At 35.1% G+C, this 24,694-nt stretch overlaps 1 protein-coding gene across 1 annotated transcript in view; it reads right to left on the bottom strand.

The window, feature by feature from the left end:
• GALNT13 (polypeptide N-acetylgalactosaminyltransferase 13) overlaps window positions 1-24,694 on the bottom strand; it is a 547,381-nt gene that overhangs the window by 501,637 nt on the left and 21,050 nt on the right. Inside the window, exon 2 of the mRNA XM_021702903.1 lies at window positions 268-338. The gene's annotated coding sequence lies outside the window, so the exon portion shown is untranslated. The remainder of the gene's footprint in view (window positions 1-267; window positions 339-24,694) is intronic.

The following is a 24,694-nucleotide window of genomic DNA, read 5'->3' as shown; positions in this document are numbered from 1 at the left end:
AAAAAAATCTCACTCAAATATAAGTGAGAAATATTATGTGCAAGTTATATAAGTAGAACAATAGTAAAATCTGTCCTTAGAAATCTTGAATTTATACAACTTAATTCAGACTAGCAAACAGCTCATCAAATTTTAACTTTTATATACATTTTACCTCAATATTCACAAATATCAAGAACCATAAATAGAAATGTGTTGTTTTATGACTGCCAAATTCATTCAGCATGACTGCAATTGAGTGGAAAAATAAAAATACATATTACTTACTGTATGTGGCGTTTGGCAATTTCAGAATGATTTGCAAACATTCATCCTCAAAATACTCCTACAAAATGCATCTGTGAAAAGAAAAAAAATCCAAAAGAGTAAGCAATTTGCCAAGGTCACAGACAAACTACTCCAGACCACCACACACTTAGACAATACATACTTTAACATACTGAAATAAGGTTTTGCAAAATATAGATTATACACCTAGCAAAGTATAATGGGCTGATGAACAGAAACATTTCCAACTATATGCAAATATTCTACACGTCAGTCAAAGAGGATACTCTTAAGAGGTGAGAGTCTGCAAACTGGCTTCAGAAATATATGCAAGAAACGGTTTTCCCAGAACATGGCAAAACAACATAAAAGCAATTCAAAAATATGAGATATTTATAAATAAATTTAGGTTGGAGATTTGAGGTGGTTATCAAAATATTTTAAGCTTTTAAAATGTACTTTTGTCTGATATATGAAGATCACTGAGTTAGAAGAGAATTTTGCTTGATTTATCCAGAGAATTGCACCAATTCACTTTGTAATTGCATTTCAATTCTAATTGAAAACCATGCACTGAGAAAAATGCAGGCACGCCACTTGCACACCTTCAAAAATACACAAACATCCATTTCTTTTTTGTCAGAAAGTCACTTATAAGGAGAAAGTTAATCAGATTTTATTAATTAATTTTTGTTTTAGAGGAGAGGTGTTGGGAAGAGCACATTAATTTCAAAGCTCAAAATATTTCAACTTAAATGGATTTTGTTCTACTGGGTATAGTGTGCCATAAAAGAGCTGTTCAAAAGAAGACAAAACAAAACACACCTAATGAAAACCAAAGTAACCCTTTACGGTACAATGTGTTATTTCAGACAGATCAAACACACTATGGGAAGTACAAATAAAAATCCTCTTTAAGTAGCAAGCATCTTTACTGGAACATGAGTTCTCAGTGAGCAGAATCTCTGCCCAGAAAGATTTGGTTTACAGTGCTAAACAGAAATATCAGCTTACTAAGGCAGAAGGTGTACTTTTGTGTTCTCCAAAACCAAATGTAATCAAATCAAAAGTTCAACAAGAAGATCAGGTATTCTGAGCTGAAAGTCTCATTTATCTTCCTCTAGTGTATGAAAGACAACAAGATGACACTGGCCTCTACCTGGCACAAGAATGAATGATTTTACTAATCCTCAACACAGAGCCTCTCAAAGAAGATGAAACTAGACAGAGTTAGCAATTTATAGTTATATGTCAAAAGTGAATTAAGAAATTTTTAAGAAACTGTATATTTTTATAAATTTCATTTTTCTAAGTGTAAAACTTAGAGCTTAATAAAAGATACCAATTCATGTCCACATATAATTTCAAAAGAATTATAAAGTTATAACAATTAGCGAACCTGTATATTTCTTCATATTTTAGCATATTCACCCTCACAGGCAAGAGAACTGAAGTTAATACTAATCACATGATTTGCCCAATTGGACACAGCTAATAAGAGGTGATCCTAGGCTCCGAATGAACTTTTTCTGACACAGATTCTTCTCACTACAGCACCTGCTAATCCCTAAAATGCATCCTGAGTGGAGGGTGCAAACTGGGATATAATAACCAAATCTGGCTTACTGACATGTTTTGTTTATCCCATGCCATGGTTTTAAAACCATTTAAGAATTTTTTTAAAGTAGAAGATTTCCCATAAGAATCTCATTTCTACCTTCTTTGAAAGAGCAAAGATTTTGTAAGGCTGGGCTCACTGCCTCCAGAGAACAGAGAAATGCTTGCCCCTTCTGGATGTGGCAGGCTTTGGACACTCACCTGCTCTCTACTCCTGCAAGCTGCCTTCTACTCTGCCATTTGCAGGCACTGCAGCATTTTGTTCCTGATCCCTATGTGCCAACTAAAATCAGACCTCTTTGCTGTGAAACTGGAGAGGAAGAACTTTCCTTAATTATGGTCAAAAAGCTTATTTCATTAGATAAAGCAACTGCTTATAACTACATTTCACTGGATTCTTATAATTAGATATTATTGATTAGTTATCTTGTTTTAATGTATATACAAGTTTTAAAATTCCATGCTTGAATTTCCATTTTTTAAATACATATTTGATAATTTTTAAAAGATTTTGTTAATTTGAGAGAGAGCAAAAGAGAGCATGAGTGGGGGGAGGGGCAGAGGTTGAGGGAGAAGCAGACTCCCTGCCTAGCAGAGAGCCCAATGCAGGGTTTGATTCCAGGACCCTGAGATCATGACCTGAGCTGAAGACAGACACTTAATCGACTGAGCTACCCAGGCACCCCCATTTTTGATAATTTTTAAAGCTAAGGGAGAAATTTACAAACCCAATTGATTGGTACAAATCAAGGGACTTGATGATCTAAAATAATGATTTTACATTTACCATGAACACATCTTCCAGAGACATACTTCCTAGACTGACAGATGTCACTATTTGATAAGATAGTTGTAAAAATAGAGAAAGAAACCTTCAATTTAACTAAATTAAACCAGATTAAGAGAACACAGACCACTGAAGGTGAAGATCTGCAATCCATAAATTCTGGTTGCATCATGGCATATTGCAAATAATTTGAAAGGTTAATATGTTTTGTATAATGCTTAAAATACATAGACCTGGAATTCTGGATAGTTGTGATAGTACCAGTCACCCAAATCTGAAACTCTTCTCACATGCTGCAAAAAATATACAGCCAACAAAAACATAAAAACACACAAATCCCAGGTCTTCAGTATAACTGGAAGTTGGAGAATAATAAAAATGTCAAATTATCTGTAAACAGAAAATTAGACACTGATTTCTAACAGAGCTATCTTACAAGCTCCCACCATATCTATTACAGAGATCTAAGGAGTCCAGAAAAACTGTGAGGAAAAGAGGAAAGCAAAGGTCCTAAGAGTAAAACAATACTCACTTTCAGAAAGTTACTTAAACAATGAAAATGTGAAAAAACTATCCAGGCATTTTAGAACATGTACACAGGGAGGCGACGGAAGTATATAAAATTCAAAGTGATGACATTTTGGGGCGGGGGGGGAGTAAGGCATTTAAAAATGATGGGATATGTCAAAAAGTAATAGGCTTCAGCTTCAAGAATTTCTTACCAGTCATATCTAGGTCAACTGGAAAATCAAAATAAATAATTATCATAAAGAATTAAGATTCATTACAGAAAATATAAATAAAAGAAACAAATGAAGTATATAAGGAAGAAGGAAAACCTCTTCCTTTTCATGGAATGCCACCTAACAAACGTAGATGTATTGATGGAGTTAGGAAATCACCATTAAGCAAACATTATAGTTAACTGATTCAATCAACAAAACACTGTGGACCCACACTTACTTATGGGTGAAAGCGGGATGAAGAGCAAGATACTTCCATAGTCTTAAGCATCTTCTCACAAATCACTTATTAATTACAATGGGGAAAATAAAAACTTTCAATGCTGAAACTTGCAAGAGATCACCTTATCTAAATGGTCAAAGACCATGTGATCAATAATGGAGCAAATACAGTTGGTGTGCCTCCACTCCGTAAAGTGCCTCAGGTGCACTTGAGAAGGACACATCACTTCTGTAGTACACATATCTGCCCAAAAGGCATAACCTGAAGCAATCATTTGGAAATATCAGGCAAACCCAAATTGAGGAAAGTTGGAAAATATGTTCAAATTCAGTCTTTAAGGACTGAGAAAATGTTCCAGATTAAAGCAGGGCATGATGACCAAATGCACATGTGATCCTAGATGCACTGTTACATAACAGTATTTTGTTGATAACACATTTCTTAATTTTCATAATTCTGTGGTTATATAGGACAATGCCCTTATTCTTAGGAAATAGACTAAAATACTTCAAATAAAGAAACATGCTTGCAACTTATTCTCAAATGATTCAGGGAAAATTACATATATATGTACATATATATGCGCATATATATAATCATGATTATATAATTATGTAATTATACACATGTATATAAACACACACATATATGGAGAGCAAGCAGAAATAATAAAGGGGCAAAATGTAAACAACTAATGAATCTGGACAGAGAGGATTCTTAAGTACAATAATTGCAACTTTTTATATGTTTGAAACTGTATCAAAATTTAAAATTAGAGGGCACCTGGGTGGCTCAGTTGGCTGGTTAAGCATCTCCCTGTGCCCAGTGTCCTGGGATCAAGCCTCACATCAGGCTCCCCGATCAGCCGGGAGTCTGCTTCTCCCCTCTGCCCTTCCCCACCAGCTCTCACTCTCTTTTTCTTGCTCTCTCTCTCAAATAAATAAAATAAAATCTCTAAAAAATATTTACAATTAGACGAAAAAGGTAGAAGTAAATAAATGGTTAACATTTATTAAGATATTTTGGGATCACAAAAAAATAGTCAAACAGATAAATCAATGACATGTTTTTAAATCAAGAAAAAAATTAAAAAGTTAAAAAATAAATAATCTTGTCCAGTGATTTTGGACAACTAAAATAACAAAAATCCATTTATCTATCTCTCTATACACATCCTCCTGTATTTTACATATTTTATCTCTCTATATAATTTATATATTAAATATGCCTGTATTTAAATTAAAATATTATTTATAATTTATATATTTACATATGCATATTAAATACATAAATTACAGGCGAATGCAAATAAATGTGGAATCTAGCTTTGGATTTTTAAATAAATAGTACAGACAATATTATATAAAGCAAATGTACAGTTAAATAATGAAATTTATTCACAAAAAAAGACATCAGCAATTAAAAGGAAAAACATAAAGAAAAAGATTATCAAATAGTCTTTAAAGGTTATCAGTATAAATGGTTTTTCCTTATATAGTTGTTTTGCTAAATAAAAAATTACCAAGTTCTTTTTTATGAATTTAGAAAAAATTCAAAAATAAAATCATCCTTAATTCCTAAAGTAATATATTTCATGTATAACTTTTCCAGTCTATTCTTTAAAGAATTATATCATATAAACTATTTTATAATTAATCTTTTTACTTGTGAATTTCTTTCTGTAGCAATACCATGTTTTTTATCATTACAATACAAAACCATTTCACTCATTGATACCCCATACATGCCATTATTTATATTGTGTTTTTTTCATTCATAAGTTATCAAGCATCTGTTACCAAAAAAATTAAAAATAAAAAACACTGCAGTATCCTGTTGTATATATCTTCTGCCATAGCATGCTTGTTCCCTTAGGATAAAATACCCAGAAGGGGAATCGTTAAATCAAAGAGCATGAGGCTGTTAAGACTTGATATTTTACTATATTAGTATGTTAAATAACAAGTTAAATAATATGACATATTCATTAATATACTAATTTAATTATATTAATAGTATTTGGCATATTTTATTAATACTGATATGTACAATTTTCATATTTGAACCCCACAATCAGGTTATATTTTACAATTACTGCAGCCAGTGGGGGTCATGACATAGTATTTGTTGCCTGTTTGAAACTTGATTTGGCCCTAGTTCATCATTTATTGTCATGTCTTGAATTGATTTCTATACATTCTTGGTATTATACATGTTGAGTTGAACTACCTTTTAAGATGTCTTCAAAAGAAGTTACCCAAAAATTTGACTTGAAATAAAAAGCTGTTAGTATGGAAAATAATGGAAACAGAACAATTTTAGTAAAATAATTGCTTATTTTTGGAGGAATTAACACAATTCCTTATTCTCTTACAAAGCAACAGTCAAGTACTGTATAGGACCTAAGGAAAGAAAATAACTAGATGAACATGTGTTACAGTCCTGTAACGGGGACATACAACAGGATTGATTATTACATGACAAGTGGTGCAGGTGAAGGCAGGAATCACTACAGTTTCCCCTGAATAATCCAGGCAGCAATCCCAGGTCTCCTTTCTAATTGGCAACAATGTGTTCCAATGCCTGCATGTTACCATTTTACATACACTAGCTATTACCATTTACATCTTATTATACTAGATATTACCTTTTTTTAATTGCCATTTTAATTGATGGTTCTCAATGATCTTCTACCTCCTTCAGCAACCTTTCTTTCTTCCTGTATTCACCTTGAATTCTTGCAGATTCCCTACAGATGTAGCAACTTTCTAGTCTGTAGATTCCATATTTTATATTGTTTAATTCTGGAGATGAATACAAATTTCATTCAGTATAAGCACCCACTCAACCCTCTGAAGTCTTCATTGGTTTGTCCTGGCAGGTCACTGATCCAGTGACAATCACAGTTATGCCTCCCTTCACATGTCATTTAAGACAAAAACAAAACTTCACTGAAGTGAAGATATACAAACTCTTGCTTCCACTCATATTTAAATCTGGTCATTGTGTCAAGAATAAAATTAGATTAAGTCAGAGTGATTTACTTCTCTCAAAATCATTTTGTTTTTTACTCCCGTTCCTTTTGCTCTTCTGAGGTGTATGAAAATCAATTGTCTTTTTTATTGATTCCTCTATTTTCCTAGATATCAAAGCAAGCTGATTAATCTATAACTTCTAAATTCATCACTAGTATGTTCTCGCCCTCTCCCTCTCCCTCCTTCCCCATCTCTTTCTTTCTCTCCCTCACTTGCTCATTTCCTGCCCCCAATATTTTCATGTGGCCTTCAAGAACCTTAAACTAACTCCCTTGCACAATTTCTATTGTAAATACAATTTGATAAAAATCCTAGGATAATTTCAATCATGAAAAGCATGACAAATCAGAAGTTTCTAGATATTGTACATTATTTAAACGTAATTCTTCTGAAGACCACTAGCCAACTTACATGAGTGCATAATTCCATATCCCGTCTATACTCCATGGTTAAATGCATAGGTACTGCCTTGACCAAGTTCCTGGACACCTTTGATCCTTGATTTTTGACAATGTGTTCTACATTATAGACAGTATCTACACTGTGGCATTCTCTAACTGAAAACTGTTTACCTATCCCTCTTCTCTACTTGCCCAGCTTGGGAGAAGTCAAGATCTGTTTCCTAACGCAAGTGGGCTCTCAGTCAATTCTCTGTTCCCTTCTTTTTATTTCATTTTGTTGTTGTTGTTGAATGTTGAAGGAACTGGCAAAGTGCCTTTTCCAAACATTTACCAGCCTCTCCATCACCTGGTCCTGTCTACCTGGAGATGAGAAAATGTTGGCTCCTTTATCCCCTGACACAAAAGCTGTAACAGTTTTTGCTTAACTCACTCCACCCCGCTCGCAGCACACATGCACTGAAGCATGGCATATTTTACACCTTTACTTCAGGATTTGCTAGTCTGCAGAAATTTTACCTTTTCCTTTATACATCCCTCTTTTGACCCATTTCACTTGTAAAGTTATTCTAAATTAATTAAAGATACAGGCAAAGATGGATGCTAGGAGAATTTCATCATGTAAATCCTTAAAAGTAACTGGAGTGTCTAACGATTAGAGATCAAATACATAAGTTGTGACTTGTGCAGATAATAGAATGCTATGCAGTCACAAAACTCATGTCTCAAATAGTACTTATTTATATGCAGAAATCTTAAATATATTTAAAACAATATACTTTCTAAAATAATATGAATAAAGTAGCAATTGCATTACAAATATATACTTATTTTACATATATGTATATAAAATTCAAAAAGATTGAAGGACTATACAGCAAAATGTTAATAGTTATCTCTGAATGATGTAAAAATATAAGTAGTATTAATTCTTTTTTATTCTTTTCTTAATTTTGCAAATCTTCTGCAAAAATATATATCATGTTACAAGCCAAAAAGAAAGAAAGAATACTAGTTTACAAAAACTCAGTGGAAACAAAAGAAACAAAGCACATATATAAGAACCAAATGCACAGCTATAGATCAGATAAAACTAGCATTAAAAGAGCTGGAGACTAGCATAGACAAAATTGGGGCATTATAAGAAGAAATTGTCAAAAAATTAATAAAATGTGATTTTTTTTTAATGTGATGTGGCTGGACATGACAGTTGCCTTCCCAATATCTATTCTCTCCTTCCTCTGCTGCTATATGCACTTTTTTTTTCTTTAAGATTTATTTATTTAGAGAGAGAAAGAGAGCAGGGGGAGGGGCAGAGGGGGAGAGAGATCTCAGACAGACTCCTGCTGAGCTCAGAGCCCAAGGTGGGGTTAGATCTAACGGCCCTGAGATCATGACCTGAGCCAAAATAAAGAGTCAGACACTTAACTGACCGAGCCATCCAGGCTCCCCAGCTTTGTGCGCTTTTATGCTCATTGGCCTTTGCCTATCTGAAATGTAGATATAATGATTAGAACTCTGGCACCTGTTTTGAATACATGAATCTTAGGATGGCTACAAAGATCCAAGCCCCTTGGTGACATGATAGAGCCCTCTTGTCACACTTGGGCTACCAATATCAAGATTTCATATTTCGTGAGAGAAAAATTAATCACTAAATTCTTTATGCTATTCTGGGTATACACTGAACACAATTTTTTTTTTTATGTTTTTCTATTTTTTTTTTATTTTTTTTATTCTTATGTTAATCCCCATACATTACATCATTAGTTTTAGATGAAGTGTTCCATGATTCATTGTTTGTGCATAACACCCAGTGCTCCATGCAGAATGTGCCCTCCTCAATACCTACCACCAGGCTAACCCATCCTCCCACCCCCCTCCCCTCTAGAACCCTGTTTGTTTTTCAGAGTCCATCGTCTCTCATGTAAACACAATTTTTAAGTGATACATATTATTTAAGAATTTGCAGGTAAGAATAAAGAAAATGGTTCTCTGTGATGAATCTAATGATTATTTGACCAGCACCTACATTATCAAATATTAGGGTTCATATGCCAAGTCATACTTAAAATGAAGAATTTAAAGGAGTTGAGAGAAGAAAAATGGAAAGAATTAACATTTAGGAAATTAGGATACATTAAGAATAAGTCAAATAGAGAAATTTATATTTCATAGAAGGAAATATTTAGTAGTTTATATTTAATTGTATGAAGGCTTTTACAATTAAAATCCAAATAATGAAATAGCATAAAAGTAGCAGAAAAGGGAAGCCTAGGTGGCTCAGTCAGTTAAGCATCTGCCTTCAACTCAGGTCATGATCCCAGGGTCGTGGGATCAAGCCCTGAGACGTGCTCCCTGCTCAGTGGGGAGCCTGCTTCTCCCTCTCCCTCTGCCCCTTCCAGCCCCACTCATGCTCTCTCGCTATCTCTCTCAAATATTTTTTTTCAAAAATCTATAAAAGTAGAAGAGATAATATTATGCATTTAATATGAATTTCCAGAAACTAAAAATTGTTTAGATACTAGTTATTTTTTAAAAGCAAAGACTCTTTTAAGCATCTTTATTTTTTTTAAGATTTTATTTATTTATTCATGAGAGACAGAGAGAGAGAGGCAGAGGCAGAGGGAGAAGCAGGTTCCCCATGGAGCAGGGAGCCCAATGAGGGACTCGATCCCAGGACCCCGGGATCACAACCTGAGGAGAAGACAGACGCTTAGCCAACTGAGCCACCCAGGCACCCTAAACATCTTTAAACCTAAATTCAGAACTGAGGCCTTTCAAATCATGAAATCCAATTAGAAATATAGTGTGAATACATGATGAACTTAGGTAGAGATTTTTAGTTTTTTTTTTTTTTTAAGATTTTATTTATTTATTTGAGAGAGAATGAGATAGAGAAAGAGAGCATGAGAGGGGGGAGGGTCAGAGGGAGAAGCAGACTCCCCGCTGAGCAGGGAGCCCGATGCGGGACTTGATCCCAGGACTCCAGGATCATGACCTGAGCCGAAGGCAGTCGCTTAACCAACTGAGCCACCCAGGCGCCCCAAGAGATTGTTAGTTTTATATTGTATGTTTTATGGCCAATATTTGTGCTTTCTTCATGTTTTATGCCATTGTTTAAACAAATAACATGTGTATTATTTTTTTTGAGAATAAGTTAAAATTTATCAAAAATGCATCCTTTACTCCACTACACCATCCAAATGCATGGTGTGGCAGTTTGTATTTTCCAAAGATGGTCACATCTCCCATCCAGCATGCTCTTCTGCTAAGTGACCCAGACATTCCACCCATCATGAGATGAAACTATTCCTTTACTTTCTGGAATCTGAGCAGACCCCAGGATTCCTCTCACCAAAAGGATATGGTAGAAGCAATATTGTACCATTTCCATGAGTAGCCCTTCACTGGCCTAGTATCCTCTGTTTTCTGCCTCTTGGAGCCCTCAGCTGCTACATAAAAAATGCAGGCTGCTCTGCCATGTTGAGAAGCATTCAGGCATCACACATGTGACTAAAGAAGCCATACTGGACATCCAGTTCATCTGACCTTTCGAGGACTCCACCTCCAGCTACCACCTGATGGCAACTACAGGAGAGACCCTAAGTGGGGATCTCCCAGCTTAGCCCAGTCAACCCATAGAACTATGAGAGATTATAAATAAACTGCTGTTTTAAGCCAATAAATTTTGAGATAATTTCTTGCATAGCAATAAGATAACCAGAAAAAAAATGTGATCATCCTAGAATCTAAAATCTGGAAGTATAGTGAATTAATCTAACATCCTTTATTTATGTATCTGAAATTATATATATAAACATATACTGACCAGAATGTAAATTGTTTGTATGGTAATCAATTTTTCTGTCTCTGTCTCTACTTCTATCTATGCAAGTTATCTTATTTCCAATTAAAATTATTTCCAATGGTTTTCTGGCTACACACACAGAGTGTATAGTGTATCTGGGGGCCCTTCAGCTTATAAAATAGAATATATAGCAGAAACCTGAGTGCTATTCCTATGTGAAAAACTGACAATGTGGAAAGCAGTGTAAATTTGTTTTCTGTTCTCCCCAAAAGCAGAACTGAGACCAATAAGACCAATGGGAAAAGTTATAAGGAATCATGTTTAAGCTCAGCACAAGGAAAAGCTCTCTTACTGTGAGGAATGCCAAAACAGAATGGGCTGCCTGGAGAAACGGCCTAAGGAAGAGTTCAACTAAAAGTTAAATGTCCATACTCCAGACATGTGGAAAGGGACTTCAAGTGCTGGCTAGTTGTTGAAATTAAATGGTTTTTAAGCAGCCTCTTGAATCCATGATTTTGATAAATTTGTGGTGATTACTTTGGAATATATTACACTAATATTTTTATATCCCCATCATATTCCAGAAAAAGATACCAGGAATGTCACAAAGATTCATTCAATAGGGCATCGTTAAATTCATAACCCTTTCTCCACCGAATTAATATTTAACAATTTCTCAAGACATTTATTGAATGACTAGCTATGTTACGGACTTTGGTAGGCCTCAGGGGAACAATGAGAGATATGATGCCTCCATTGTGAGAAAGCATATAATTTAAAATGGGAGACAGATGAGGACACAATTAACTATGATAACATGGTCCAAGTTAGCAACAGCAATAGGAACAAAGTGCTATGGGAACAGAAAACAAGAATAGAATGATTCTGGCTTGAAGACTTGGGAAAATTCCTTAAAAAAAGAAGTATCATTTGAATTGATCTGTGCTGGGAGGAGATAAGTAGTTCAAGGCTGAAAAGCAGTGTGAGTTTGGGGCGCCTGGGTGGCTCAGTTGGTTAAGCGACTGCCTTCGGCTCAGGTCATGATCCTGGAGTCCCAGGATCGAGTCCCGCGTCGGGCTCCCTGCTCGGCAGGGAGTCTGCTTCTCCCTCTGACCCTCCCCCCTCTCATGCTCTCTCTCTCATTCTCTCTCTCAAATAAATAAATAAAATCTTTAAAAAAAAAAAAAAGCAGCGTGAGCAAAGAAACGGCCATGGATATCTCTGACATGTCCAGGTAACAGAGAAGTAATCCAGGGACTCCTGAAAATAGGTTTGGAAGGGTTAAAAGATGAAATATGAAGCTACAAAGGCCATGTGGGATAGGTTTCTATGAATGATCTTGAATGACACACTGAAGAATTTGACATTTACCCTGTAGAGCTTTCAAAGGTTTTTACACCCAGGAATGACATGTTCAGAATTACAGAGCAATCCCTCTATTGGCAATGTGGAGTATGCAATGGACTAAATGCTGTGGGAGAGCTTTCTTTAGAGAAGCAAGTCAGTCTTGGGTTTAGACTAGGTACAAACTTGCCTGAGGGCAGGCGGGGTGACGGCATCACCCTTCAAGATCCCTCTCAGTCTTAAACTCTGTGACTTCTGTCCCTTGCAAAAGAAAGGGGTTCCAGACAAATACTTAAAAATGACAGAGGTGGCAGAACCCTCAGGCCACTCTGGTGAAAATCTAAAAGACACCGCCATTTCAAATACCCATTGAGTTTGACAAGAAGTTGTACAATCTTTGACTAGCTGACAATGGAATCTGAGAGGAAAAAAAAATCACAAGGAAGACATTAACATAGCAGAGTAGAAATGCATTTTCAACTATCCTACTGGGAAAGCCAGATAAAAATTTGAGTGACCTAAATCCTTTTTGGCCTGCGTCATTTTAAAAGTAGCATCTACTACTTTGAAAGGCCCAAGGGACCTATCTGTACATGTGCAATCTAATTAAATGCATGTAGTAAGGACTTAATTGTGGAGGACATTTTGCTAGGTGCAGCACAAAAAGAACTGTGTTGTACCGTCTTCTTGGATTTCATAATCTATGAAAGACTGATAGATGTAGATATAAATCTACAATTTAGGAAGATTGAAGAAAGATTTTATTAAACTTAGGAACAGGCAAAAATATATATACTTACACTGAATGCTTCATGAGCATCCATATGCAGGACAACTCCTTGATTAGTTCCATTTCAAAGGAAAGCACAGCTAAGGGTCAGAGAATAAATACCAGTGACCAGATCTCACTCCTGAGACTTGCTGTATGAAAAAAGGAAAGCTCGGTCCTGTTCAGCTTTAACAGAACTAAAAGCCAAGGTCAGGAAGCAGAAGAAACAGGCCAACCATGACACAGCATCAATTCCGGGGTGCTAGCTCCTTTTCTGTCCTTCCTTCCTTCTTCCTGGTGTTGGTGTTGGGCCATCCCAACAAGGTCATGTGGCCTTACAGAGGGAGATCTACATATGGGTAAGAGCATAACAGTAAGAATTCATAAAATATCTAATAAATAGACTGTGTAAACCTGGATTGAGAAAGTAACATGTGAAAAAGTTAGAGATTGGGGTGCAGTGTGAATTTTTTCCCCTGAGACTAATATATGGTGTGACATCAGAATTCCTAAGCCCTCTGGATGACTTGCTTGATGGCAATCAGCCAAGCATATCATCAGATCACAGTTCTAGAAATAAAGAACCTCCCTGTCCTTCAAGCCCCTGCACAATGAACAAATGAGGTGCATAATTTCCTAGAAAATACAGTCATGAATAACATGGTATGAACACAATTACTGAAAAACACAGAGAAGAAAAAGTAAAATTTCTACAAAATACCAATATGTAGTAATGTTGTCAAATCATAAGTTAATAATGTTAATACAGGGGCGCCTGGGTGGCTCAGCTGTTAAGCGTCTGCCTTCGGCTCAGGTCATGATCTCAGGGTCCTGGGATTGAGCCCCACATCGGGCTCCCTGCTCGGTGGGAAGCCTGCTTCTCCCTCTCCCACTCCCCCTGCTTGTGTTCCCTCTCTCGCTGTGTCTCTCTCTGTCAAATAAATAAATAAAATCTTTAAAAAAAAAAAAAAGAGTGATTCCCCCCCAAAAAATAATAATGTTAATACAGAAATATGATAATTATATTTGTCTATGGTATGAGGCCCTTTCTTGTTGGAACACATGGCCTTATGAAAATATGAAGCTCTATTTTGCAGATGTTCAACTCTGAATAAGAAAATAATCCTCAGAAGTGGGAAAGAGAAAATCATCTTTTTAATGGTATGAGACTTCAGTAAGGCAGAAACTTGACAGGAAGCAAGAAGAAGAGCAGAGGCACAGAAAAAGGGATTTTGCCTAGGGGACCCCAAGGTGTTTAGAATTGCAAAAGCACTCAGTAATTGCATGCAGTGAACATAAGCCCATTGCTGAAAACTCATTTGTAAGTATGTGCCCTTTAATGAAATTTTGGAAGCACCCGACCTTGCATTTACATGTTGCCTTAAAATAAATGGATCCAAAAACCACTGGCCAGATTTATTAATTGATTATGTATACTGACTGCTTAAGAAGGAAAGGTACATTTCATGCACCAATCAAGGGTACTTCTGTATTAAAATGTGACAAGAGTTTACTGGCCCACAATTGTACATATCAAGTTATTGTGAGATATAGCCCTTTGCCTAATTAAAAGTGTATGAGATTTAGGGAATTACAATAAAATACAGGTGCATATAGTGCATTTTTATGCAATCACATAATAATTTTTTTCATGGCGAGTAAATACATATATAATATGTACATATGATAAATACAATACATATATGAATAAAAAGATGGACAGAAAATAACATTAGTTAAAAATGACTAAATGTGGGAGTTTTAGAGTGGGTTATTACGGAGAGAAGTGGCAAGGTGCTAGGGTATATGAAAGGTTTTTAAGTGAAAAACTAAAACTACTTAGTTAAACCTGACGAGATAGTTATACTGAAAATAAGGTTTGAGATAATGAAGTTTAAAAAAGTTGGACCAGAATTTAGTTTGGTCCAATAAAGGTCAAAATAAGCTCTACAGTTAATAAAGCAACTAAAAGTCAAGAATAAATTTGAATTATCAAAAAATAAGATCAGTAACTTTTTTTCTAGCTTGTGTGGTGCCCAAACACAAAATGGTGAAGGTCACACTTAAGAACTCCAGGGAACCCATAAAAACGAAAACTCAACTTTCAGTAGAAGCCCTTTGGGAAACACACACACATACATACACGCATACCCACTCAGTTGGTGGGCATTAGCCTGGTCCTATGACAGGAAACCATATGTATCTTTGATTTAGAGTTAGTTAAAACTGCACTGCAAAATCAATCTTTACTAAACTTCCTATATCTTGGTTTCATATTTATAATGATGGAGAATATTTTTTTGTGAGTCACTAACTTCCAAAGCACTTGTTAAATAAAATGAAAACTGATCACAAAGCAAGCTTACAAGGTTAATTATCAGCAGACTATCACACTATAAAATATTGGTCATGTAATACTTTGGCGGATAGATATAACGGTACAAGAGAATCAATAGTCTGTCTGTGACTTAATGTAAACTTGATCGAAAACTGTGAACCTCATGCATGGTTCCCAGACATCACAGGAGTCATCACTTGATTTTAAATATTTCTCATGTAGAAATTCTTTACAAGATTGTTGAAGCTTATAATAAAGTTTTCTTTTTAATAACTTTTAAAACATTATTCAGGTGGCCACAATACTTCATGATGGGAGGAAAAAGGAGTACTAAGCAAATGCCCACTGAGGACTCCACATTATTTCCAGGCAGTTCTAGAAAACTGTCTGAATCACAGTGAGAACAAAGTAACAAAAAGTTATTTTAATAATTTCATTATCTGTAATATGAAAAGAATTTTTAAACACAGATAAAACACATACATTATTTAGTATCCTATAAAACCACTTCTTATATGATTAAGTCTCACAAAACATAATGTAAATTAGTCCTTTGTTACTTTTTAAAAATAACTATTCTATTTTACTGAACATGTTTTTGGAGTTGAGGAACTTGTAGGTTACATTAAACAATTAGTTCTGGAACATTTCAACAGTCTACAAATGATTCAGAAATAAATCAAAAACAGCAAGATACATCATTAGATTCCCACCAACAGTTTATTAATTTATGTGTAATTATCATTTGTTCAAATTATTGTGGAGGAAATGACAAACTATCAGTGTTTAAAACAACACATTTTCCTGATATGATAAGAAAAGAGAATTAGAATTCAAATATTTCTAAATGAGGTATCAATTATAATTTGTTATTTCAAGTTATGTGTTCTTCTAAATAAAAAAATAGAAAACCTCCAGTTAAGCATTTATTTAAAAAAATCATTAAAAACAACTAGACATCACATACTGAATATGAAATCTCTGTCTCTAAAGCACAAAAAATAATAATATATCACATCTTTTTTTCATTCAGGGACTAAGGCTAGGATGACAACATGTTTTTAAATTTTTACTATTTTTTATATTCTCACACAAAAAAGCTCTCATCTTTCCATTTCTCTTAGGATCATCCTCAAGGAAAACTAACACAAAGCTGACCAAAAAACTAAAGGGAAAATGGAGGATGACTGCTCAACTTAACCAAGAACACCTAACAAAAATTAGCAGTGACACTGGAATTTTCCAAATAAAGTTAAAGCGAATAGAGGCTTACCACCCTTTTTCTAAGCTAGATGCACTTTCTGCAAAGAGGCACTTCAGTGTTAAGCATTGTGTACAATTTGTACAATATTATGATATAATATTCATCATCATATATCTTTGCCTTCACACATTTACCTTCTCTTTTCTCTTAAATAAAATTTCTAAATATCTTGTTAATACAGTTTAAGTGTGCTTCTGTTTTGCTTGGCTTCAATCCTATCTTTGACTTCTATTTACTTATTGTCTCCTGGGATCTGATTTTGCAGTTACTCTTTACAATAACTCTTCCAGGTCTGATCATTTTATTTAGGAAATTGGCTAAGCAGGCCAGATTTACTAGGCACCTGTCATGCAAAATACCAGTTCAGGACCCTGGAAGAAGAGGTATATTAATAATAGCTAGCATTGGGGCGCCTGGGTGGCTCAGATGGTTAAGCATCTGCCTTCGGCTCAGGTCATGATCCCAGGGTCCTGGGATCGAGTCCCGCATCGGGCTCCCGGCTCAGCGGGGAACCTGCTTCTCTCTCTGACCCTCTCCCCTCTCATGCTGTTTCTCTCTCGCTCGCTCTCTAAAAAATAAATAAAATCTTTAAAAAATAATAATAATAATAATAATAGCTAGCATTTGTTGAGTGCTTGCTAAATGCCAAGCACAATAATTGATACATTACCTGCATTATCACCTCAACCCTCAGGACAACCTATTAAAATACTTGTAATTATTATTAGGTGGGTGAAAATAAATATCTAGCTCTTACTACTGTGAGAATAAAATGACCTAATCTTACGAAAAGCACTTAAAAGGGAACCTCATGCCCGTTAGAGACCTGGGTTTTATTAGTGTTAGCTATTATTACTATTACCCTCATTTTTAAGATCAGGTAACTAAATTCCCCAGAGGCTATGTAACTGTCATTTGCCAGTCTATGAGTAATTGGATGAGTCATAGTTTCTAAACTGCACTTATGCAAGCCCCCCATTCAAACTTGTATCTTTAACACAACCATGTTTCTTTGTCTCCTCCAAACTTGAAAGTCTACATTTTTTCTACCTTATAATCAAGGGGTAGTTCGTACACTTAAAGGTTCTAATTAACTGCCAAAAATGTCACCTTTAAAAGGAAATTTAACGGACCCCTGATTCAACAGATAAAGTGATATAACAGGACAAATCAACTCTCGCTACACCCAAGTCACCGTCCAAAAACCAGATCACTCAGAAAATGGTAAAAAGAGGTTATCCAAAGAGATGATAATCACAAGCTGTCAACAGAAACCAGATATTCACAGCTTTAAAGAATGCCTCATTCTTAAATTAGTTTTTAAGAGGAAGAGTATTAGTTTTTTCTAATTAGTTAGAAAAAATTATAATTAGTTTTTTCTCACTTCAGAATCCCCTAACCTCTCATACCATAAAAATACTATATTTGGGGGGGCACCCTCAGGGCTCAGTCAGTTAAGCTGCCAACTCTTGATTTTGGCTCAGGTTGTGATCTCAGGGTCCAAGATGGAGCCCCGCCTCAGTGTGGAGCCTGCTTAAGATTCTCCCCCCCCCCCCTTTGCCCCTCCCCAGCACGCGCATACTCTCTTTCTCTTTCAAAAAAAAAAATTATATTTTAACGTACCAATTAAAAGTAATTTTTTTTCTCAATTTTCCACAATACCTTTTCATGTTACATACATCCCAAGTTATGGAGGAAAACTGGGAAACTTCATTCCTCTCTCTCTAAAACTACTACAAATTTTCTTTTGGTTTACTGAACTGATGTTCATAGTTAAAAGATGCTAAAGCACACACAGATACGTAACACCCATATGCAGGCATGTACCACACACAGAATCATTCCAATAACCAGTAGGTTAGAAATCTCTCAGGAAACACATCTGTGTTCTCACATTTGTTAGGAATATCTAGCATTTTTAGAGCAACTATTTCTGGTTAGCTATGAAATTAAAGTGTTAGCCCAAATGATAAGAAGCAGTGAGAAATTCAAGAACAGCTGCCCATCTAAGATGGCAATAACCTCACATCTGTGTAACAGTGAAATGCCCATCCTTCATCTATCAGTTGTTCTGTGAATCTGCAGGCACGTCAGGTAATCACGGTAACTGGTATAATTTAGTAACACAGAGGGCTATAAAATTTACCATCTCTATCTGGAAACCACTACAAAATGTTGTGTAAAATTATTGCTTGGGGCTATTAAAATATTCAGGAAAACAGAGGTGGAATGGAGATAAGATCTTTTAAAGAAGCTTTCAGTAATGTGTTACATTTTTACATCAGCAAAAAAAAAAGTTAATTTTTTTTTCACTTATAAGGAAATAAAGTCTTGCATAATGGAAAAAATTCTATCAAAACAACTCTATTTGGGAAGTGATTATTACAGAGTAATAAAACTAAGAAACCTGATTCTGATTTGAGTGGTCAATTCAGTTAGACACAAGCAAGGTAAAGAAATAGAGAATGAGGACCACTGTTAAAAAGGCAATTAATACCTTTAATAAAGAGCTAGAGCAAGTAAGAAGCCTGAGTCAGTCTTGACAACTATCATACCTACAAAAATTCATTTCATTCTCAAAGAAAATAATAGGCCTCTCTCTGTAAAAGTAAACAGTAGAATATAGAGTGATACCAGGTATTTTTTCATATTAGTTGCTTTATTTTTTTAAGTTTTTATTTAAAGTCCAGTGAGTTAGTATATAGTGTAATATTAGTTTCAGTAGTAGAATTTTGTGATTCATCACTTACGTACAACACGCAGTGCTCATCACACATGCCCTCCTCAATACCCATCCCACATTTAACCCATTCCCCCACCCACCAGTTGCTTTATTTTAAAGATGGGGAAATTCAGCTCCAGAAAAGTTAAATGATATGCCACAGACTTTATGAATGCTTTTTTCTGGACTAGAATCTAGTTCTTCTCCTCTTAGTCCCATGATCTTTATTAATTCCATAAGGGTTGACTGCTACTATGCTAGCGTTCAGTTCAGTATTTATATTTCTTTATATAGTGCAGCCCCCACCCCCAAATCCAACCAGTTCTTCTCCCCAGAGGGAATCATATTTAATTGTTTATTACTTCCACAATAGAAGGCTTAAATTCAAATGTCTTCATGGACCAGGGTGATTTAACAGAGTAACTGGAATTTGTAAAAATCTGGAGAGTACATAACCACCTAAATGCAGGCACATTTTTCAAAAATCAAACTGAAGGATACTTTGACCACACAAATGGACTCAAAGTATTTTAGACATTATCTGAATTATCTCACTTGCCACATTCCCCACTTCTCTGTACTCTTCCTCTTAATATATTCATTATTCCTCCTCTTGGTTATCTTTCTAACTTTAAGGAATATATCATCACTGCTATTTCTTGTCATCAACTGTAAACACTATCTCTTGACCCCACTTTGTAATATGCTAATCTTCCAATCCCTACCAATCCCTGCTGCTTTCTCCAAACCTCATACCAAACTCCCAGCCCTCACCATCTTTATGTTTACTATAACATTACCAGTGCTGATAATGTTTGCATTCTGTGCTATAGTCATGATTATCTTTGACATTTTATATAAAGATTGATACTAAAAATTGAAAAACAGTAAATATCATTTATATTTAATTAACATAAAAATGTTCATTTTTTTTTAAAGATTTCATTCATTTAAGAGAGAGAGAGAGTGAGCATGAGCAGGGTGGGAGGAGCAGAGAGAGAGGGAGAAGCAAACTCCCCACTAAGCAGGGAGTCCAACACAGGGCTCCATCCCAGAACTCTGAGACCATGACCTGAGCAGACGCCTAACCAACTGAACCACCCAGGCGCCCCTTAAAATATGTTCATTTAAGACTCAACTAAAATTCTATGATTAGATTACTTTCCTTTCTTACAGATTCTTTTCTTTTTCCTGGAGTTTCTACTCTTTTTCTCCTGACAATGGTTTTTTTTTTTTTCTTTTCAAATGTACCTTGAACATTATAGACATTGTTCTATAATGTCTCCTTTTGTCAGAGAGGCTTTCACTGACTTAAGCACTCCATTTTTTACACTAATCCTGCATGGCACTGGAACAACATAATCTGTTTGCCGTCTAGGACTGCTTCATAACTATCATGCCATGTCTTTTTCTTTCTCAATTAGACTTTGCTGGAATTGGACTTCAAGTAATTTTTAAGAAAGGCTATATTTGTGGAAAATATATTTAGTCTTTGTATGTCTGAAAATGTCTTTATTCTAACCTTGCATTTGATATTTTGAGTAGATCTGGGATCTTGAGTTGCAAATTTTCTTCAGAAATTTGAGAATTATTCTATTAATCCTTGCTTTTTTATTGAGATATAAATGATATACAAATTATGTTGGTTTCAGGTATACAACATAGTAATGCAACATTTGTATACACTGTGAAATGATGACCATAATAAGTCTAGTTACCATCTGTCACCTGCCTAAGTTAACACAATATTGACTATATTCCCCATGTTGTATATCATATCCCCATGATTTACTTTATAACAGGAAATTTGTACTTCTTGACCCCCTGAACCCACTTGGCTTGCCCAGTGCCCCTCTCCTCTGGCAACCACCAATCTGTTCTCTATATCTATGAGTCTGGATTTTGTTTTGTTTCTTAGACTCCATATATAAGTGAAATTATGTGGTATTTATCATTCTCTGTCTGACTTAGCTCATGTAACAGAATATCCTCAGGGTCCATCCATATTGTATCAAATGGCAAGATTTCACTTTTTTTATGTCTGAGTAGTATTCTATTGTGTGTATACACACAATAGATAATATATATCACATCCTCTTCATCCATTCATCCATCAGTGGACACTTAGGTTGTTTCCGTATTGATATTTAGGAAATTATACTGCAATAAAAACAGAGGTGCATGTATCTTTTCAAATTAGTTTTTATGTTTTCTTTGGGTACATACCTGGAAGTGGAATTGTTGGACTGAATGGCATTTCTATTTTTAATATTTTGAGAATCCTCTATATCGCCTTCCATAGTACCAGGACCATTTACATTCCCACTGGCAGTATTCCCTCTTATCTACAACCTCACCAATATTTGTTATTTCTTGTCTTCTTGATAATAGCCATTCTGATAGGTGTAAGGTGATCTCTCAGTATGATTTTGATTTGCATTTCCCTGATGAATAGTGACGTCAAGTATTTTTCTATGTGCTTGTAGTCATCTTCTTTGGAAAACTGTCTATTCAGATCCTCTGCCAATTTTTAAATCAGATTTTTTTTTTTGTTATTGGGTTATAAGTTCTTTTTTTTTTAAAGATTTTATTTATTTATTTTTGAGAGACAGAGACAGCGAGAGAGGGAACACAAGCAGGGGGAGTGGGAGAGGGAGAAGCAGGCTCCCCACTCAGCAGGGAGCCCAATGCAAGGCTCGATCCCAGGACCCTGGGATCATGACCTGAGCCGAAGGCAGACGCTTAACGACTGAGCCACCCAGGTGCCCCGAGTTGTAAGTTCTTAACATAAGTTCTATATTAACCCCTTATCAGATATATGATTTGCAAATATCTTCTCCCATTCAGTAGGCTGCCTTTCTGTTTTGTTGCTTGTTTCCTTAACTGTGCAGAAGCTTTTTAGTTTGATATAGTCCCATTTGCTTATTTTTACTTTTGTTTCCCTTGTCTTTGGAGTCAGATCCAAAAAAAAACATTGCTAAAACCACTGTCAATAAGCTTATTTTCTATGTTTTCTTTTACGAGTTTTATGGTTTCAGGTCTTACATTAAAGTCTTTAATCCATTTTGAGTTAATTTTTGTATATGGTATAAGATAGTAAACTAGTTTCATTCTTTTGATTGTAGTTGTCCAGTTTTCCCAATATAATTTATTGAAGAGACTGTGCTGTCCCCACGATATATTCTTGTCCATTTTATCATAAATTAATTCACCATATATGGGTGGGTTTATTTCTGGGCTTTCCATTCTGTTCTATTGATCTATGTGTCTATTTTTATGCCAATACCATGCAGTTTTGATTATATAACTTTGTAGTATATTTGGAAATCAGGGAGCATGATACTTCTGGCTTTTTTCCTCTTTCTCAAGATTGTTTTTGGTTATTCAGAATTTTCTATGCTTCTATGTAGATTTTAGAATTATTTTTTCAAGTTGTAAAAAAATGCCATTTGATTTTGATAGGGACTGCATTAAATCTATAGATTGCTTTGGGAAGTATGGTCATTTTAATATCGATTCTTCCAATATATATGGGCACAGAATATCTTTCTTTTTTTTTAAAGATTTTATTTGTTTATTTGACAGAGAGAGCACAAGCAGAGGGAGAAGCAAGCAGAGGGAGAGGGAGAAGCAGGCTCCCCGCAGAGCAGAGAGCCCACTGTAGGGCTCTATCCCAGGACCCTGAGATCATGACCTGAGCTGAAGGCAGACATTTAACCGACTGAGCCACCCAGGCACCCCTGGGCACAGAATATCTTTCCATTTATTCGTGTCTTCTTCAATTTCTTTCATCAATGTTTTATATGCTTTTCAGCATATAAATGTTAAATGTTAAATGGTGTAACACTTTAATTGATTTGTGGATGTTGAAACATCCTTGAATCCCTGGAACAAATCACACTTGATCATGCTGTACGATAAATTCAATGTATATGGTTTGCTAATATTTTATTGAGGATTTTTGCATCTATGTTCATGAGGAATATTGGCCTGCAATTTTCTCTTTTTATGATATCCTTGCCTGGTTCTGGTATCAGGGTAATGTTGGTCTGGTAAAATGAGTTTGGGAGCTCTCCCTTCTCTTTAATTTCTTGGAAGAGTTTGAGAAGGATAGGTATTAAACTGTTGAATGTTCAGTAGAATTCACCTCTGAGGCAGTCTGGTCCTGGACTTTCATTTATTGGGAGGTTACTATTACTATTACTATTCAAAATCTTCTTATTAGTAATTGGTCTATTCAGATTTTCTATTTCCTAATGATTCATTCTTGGAAGATTTTAAGTTTCCAAAAATGTATCCATTTCTTCTAGGTGTCCAATTTGTTAGCATATAATTGGTCATAGTAGTCCCTTATGATCCTTTATGTTTCTGTGGTATCAGTTGTAACTTCTCTTTCATTTCTGGTTTTATTTCAGTCCTCTCTCTTTTATTCTTGGTGAATCTAGCTAAAGGCTTGCCAATTTTGTTTATCTTTTCAAAGAACCAGCTCTTAGTTTCATTGCTCTTTTCTATTGTCTTTTTAGCCTCTATTCCATTTATTTCTGTTCTGACTTTATTATTTCCTTCCTTCTACTAAACTTTGGCTTTCTTCTTCCTTTTCTACTTCATTAACATATAAAGTTAAAATGTTTGAGATTTCTCTTGTTTCTTGAGGTAGACCTGCTGCTAGAACTGCTTTGCTGTATCCCATAGATTTTGATATGTCAGATTTCTGTTTTCATTTGCCTCTAGATATTTCTTCTTTGATTTCTTTTATGACCCAGTAGTTGTTCAGTAACCACTTGTTTAATCTCCATGTATTTGTAGTTGTTCTAGTTTTCTTCTTGTAATTGATTTCTACCTTTATACCATTGAGGTCAGAAAAGATGCTTGATGATTTCCATCTTCTTGAATTTATTAGGACTTTTTTTATGGCCTAACGTGATCCATCCTGGAGAATATTCCATGTGCACTTGAGAAAATTGTGTATTCTGCTACTTTTTAATGGGATGTTTTATATACAGTAAGTCGATCTGGTCTAATACACCCTTTAAGGCTAATGTTTCCTTATTGATTTTCTGTGTGGATGATCTACCCATTGATGTAAGTGAGGTGTTAAAGTCTCCTACTATTATTGTATTGCTTTCAATTTTTCCCATTAGGTCTGTTAATATTTGCTTTATATATTTTGGTCTTCCTATGCTGGGTGCATATATATTTATAAATATTATACCTTTTCCTTCATTGACCCTTTTTATCATAATGCAATACCCCTCTTTGTCTTTTATTACAGTATGTTTTAAGGACTATTTTGTCTGATAAGCACAGAGCTACACCAGCTTTCTTTTCATTTCCATTTGCAGTGAATATCTTTTTCCTTCCCTTCACTTTCAGTCT

Source organism: Neomonachus schauinslandi, chromosome 3 (assembly GCF_002201575.2).
Source record: "Neomonachus schauinslandi chromosome 3, ASM220157v2, whole genome shotgun sequence".
Taxonomy (NCBI): Eukaryota; Metazoa; Chordata; class Mammalia; order Carnivora; family Phocidae; genus Neomonachus; species Neomonachus schauinslandi.
This window is presented reverse-complemented; position numbering and strand designations above follow the sequence as displayed.